The sequence below is a fragment of the Olea europaea genome, chromosome 3 (assembly GCF_002742605.1).
Source record: "Olea europaea var. sylvestris chromosome 3, O_europaea_v1, whole genome shotgun sequence".
Taxonomy (NCBI): Eukaryota; Viridiplantae; Streptophyta; class Magnoliopsida; order Lamiales; family Oleaceae; genus Olea; species Olea europaea.
In genome coordinates this window covers 6,852,598-6,856,239 of record NC_036239.1, presented here as the reverse complement: position 1 = coordinate 6,856,239, position 3,642 = coordinate 6,852,598, and positions in this window count along the sequence as shown.

Here is a 3,642-nt window from a genome sequence, read left to right as displayed (position 1 = left end):
TGATCCCCATCTTAATATATAATTTTATTTAATTAAAGACGATATGGCAAATCTTTAAATAAATAAAAGGATAATTGTAGCAGAAGTTCCAAACTTTTGAAATTTCCTACTAGTTTTCCAAATTAATCCCCCGGATACATATAATTCAGAAGAGACGATGGGGGATAAGCTTCATCGTCGAGAGGGAAACAGCCCAGATCACCAACTAAGGCCCCTAAATGATCGCTCCGAAATCTCACTTATCAGATTCCATTGTGGAAGACACAATTTTTTCTGAAGAATTCGTCGAAATGGGAGCAACCTAAACCGTGAAAATGGGGTTGTGGGAGAGCAATACAAGCGTCGTGCTGCTAGGCAAATTATCCGTGAGGCTAGCAAATGGAGTCCTGAACTAGCTGCTTTAACAGACTTTCCCAACCTTTCGTTTGTTGCAGCCGTTACCCTTAAACTTTCCAAACGTTGTATGTGAAGCCCTTTTGTATGATTTCCTTCAAAAATTCCATCAGTTGACTTAAAGGGCAAAATGGTAACTTTCAATTTACCACATTAAGCAATTAAAAAACTTAAATAAAAAATAAAAAGAAAAATGAATCTTCTTCTTCCCCCATCCAACCCCTTCAATCAAAAACCAACAATAATAAATTCGCTGTCGACGGAATCTATGGTGCCCGAAAACAAAATTTTTAGGCCTGAATATCTATCTAAACAGGTCGAATATGACGGAATCCATGGTGCCTAACTCGAGATCCATTAAAACAAACCGTAGAACATACCTCCCCCCATTAGCCTCATTGTAATAAACATTAATTCACTCGAGCTGGAGTTCGGAGTCTCCATTATACTTTTCGATTTGGTCAATTCCATGCTTATCGCATATGACCTCCCAAAACTTGTCACCGATCTGATTGTCGCATTGGCCTCTCTGAATGTGAAGGGTTTTTCTCATTGTTTGTGCATTTTTGTATGTGCTTGGTGTTTTTGAGAAATTAAGGAAGATTTGTGTTGTTTCAGTTAGAGGCAGAAGTGATGGGAGATGGCGAAGGATTTATTGTTGATGGTTTTAGATTGAGCAGGGTGGGGTGGGGGTGGGGTGTGGGGAGAAGAAGAAGATCAATTTTTCTTTTTCGTTTTTTTCTTTTTTATTCAAGTTTTTTAATTGTTTAATGTGGTAAATAAAAAGTTACCATTTTACTCCTTTAAAATTGATTAAAAGATGGTCAAAGTTTATTTTGATGGCCAATTAATGAAATTTTTTACAAAAATCATCCAAAATGGTCTCACATGTGACATTCGAAAAAGTTAGGTGTGACGACTGCAACAAATGAAAGTTTGAGGAAAGTCTACTAATGTTTCAAAGGTTTGGAACTTCTGCTGCAATTATTCCTAAATAAAACTATATAAATCACTAGATATTATCGTTTTATACATAAACAATTAATTCAATATGAGAATAATTCTAATAGAATAATTTAAAATAACATGTTGTGATTATGTATAAAATATTCTCATAAGCATTATAAATTGAATAAAATAATTTAAAACATAATTAATTCATGCAAACTAAATATGAGTGTATAACTTTTCATAAATTAATTCATCATAAAATTGCATATATTATTCAAAATATTAATATATATGCAAAAATTTAAGTACACATAAATATAAAATAAATGCCCAAGAATTAAAATATATAAAATTGGACCGATAATCTAGAAAATAGGCCCAATTAAAATTGAAAGTGTAAAATTGGCCCAAAACAAACTATAGGTCATGCCTCAATTAAACTTGCAAGTCATTTTATGATATTAATTGGCCCACTAAAACATAACTACAGGCTATTCCGCAATGGCCCAAAAAAATTTCTCATCATTTAAAAAAAAAAAAAAAAAAAGGGCCCAATTAATGACTTCAAAATTAAATGGCATTTAGTGAAAACACAATAAACTCATCTGTTTTGGGAAAACCACGGTCATCTTCTTCCCATAACTGACTGAATTTCAACCCCATTTCAGACACGCTTCAAATTCAACTTTCTCAATATCAAAACTCAAGGTTTAAAAACATACCGAGGCTAGAAAATTGATTTTACAGATAAATTTGAATTTATTTTCAGAAAAATATTCAACCAGAAAAGAAAAGATAAGAGTTTTGCAGATTGATGGTGAAATACCAAGGCAGAGGTAATATGGTGCTCTGATATCAAATGTTAGACTAAAAATCGATTCAAAATAACATAAGGCGGAAAAATGGATCGAGAAAACTGAATGTCCATAAATCGAGTTCATATCTCCAGCCATTGTTGCTGTTCCAAAACTCTAACTTTTATTTCAGGTAATGGCACTTTTAAGATCTAAACACACTAAATTGATGTTGTATCTTGTATTTTTCGATGTCAGGCCTAGGGACCACAAAACTCTTATCAAGTTATGGCTTAAGTTACGGGAAAAATTCATATGTAGGGTGTTTTGTTTACATCAATTCACAAATGAGGTATAATGTTTAAAAATTCAAAATTCAGGTTTCTTCATAATTAATTGAAAATATTTATTAATTAAATATAATAAAGTCACAGTTACACGATTAATGGTCACAAATTCATAATTATTGGTCACAGATTTACTTATTGGTCACAGATCATCGAATTAATTGGTTACAGATTATTTTGAGGTCACAAATAAAAAAATTTCGAGGTCACAGATTATTTCGAAATCACAGATCATTCAAATTACATGTCACAATTTATATATAGGTCACATATTTTCAAATTTATTAGTTACAGAGTATATTTTTAGTCACAGATTATTGAATTTTAAGGTCACAATCACCCATTAATAATTAGTCCAAGTAGTTGGTCACAAGCAGCAAACACCTCCACCACCGATCCTGATCCAACACCAATCTTGGTTGCAAACACCACCACACAACGGTCGCTTGCACCACAATACCGCAACCTCACCACCATCGCTACAGCCCGAAATTGGCACCACATTCACCACCACAACCTTATTGCCTAAGTCAGCACCACTACGACTACCCAAAACTACTCCACAAATATATAACAAAATCATAGTTACTGTTGAAAACCGCCGCCACCAAAACCACCATTTTTGCAACACCACCGTGACCACACCGCAACGGCAACACTGCCACACACACCACCACGAACAAATCACACCAACCTGTCAAACCCAACACTACCGCCTATAACCTAACTAGATCGACTGCATCACCATCATCATCATCGCCCTGCCGCCACCACCGTCAAAACCACCACCACTACAATCACACCCTGACGCCATCACTGTCGAAAACCACATCAGCCCCAAACCATCGCTGAAAATCACAAGCAGCAGCAGCCACCACCACGCCCCGACGCCCCCACTGTTGAAAATCGCACCAGAGAAAGTAGCGACCAAGGTTTTGACACCACGACGCTCACATTTGCGGCAAGCAACCTCCACCACACCATCACGTCACCACTGCTGAAAAACCACTATAGCCCCAAACCACCACTATTACCAGCTACCCCGACGCTACCACCATTGAAAACCATAGCAGCTTCAATCCACTACAACCACGCCACACCCCGACGTTGCCACACTCCATGCTGTGGCGATGCCTTTGGAGAGACAATGAATTGTC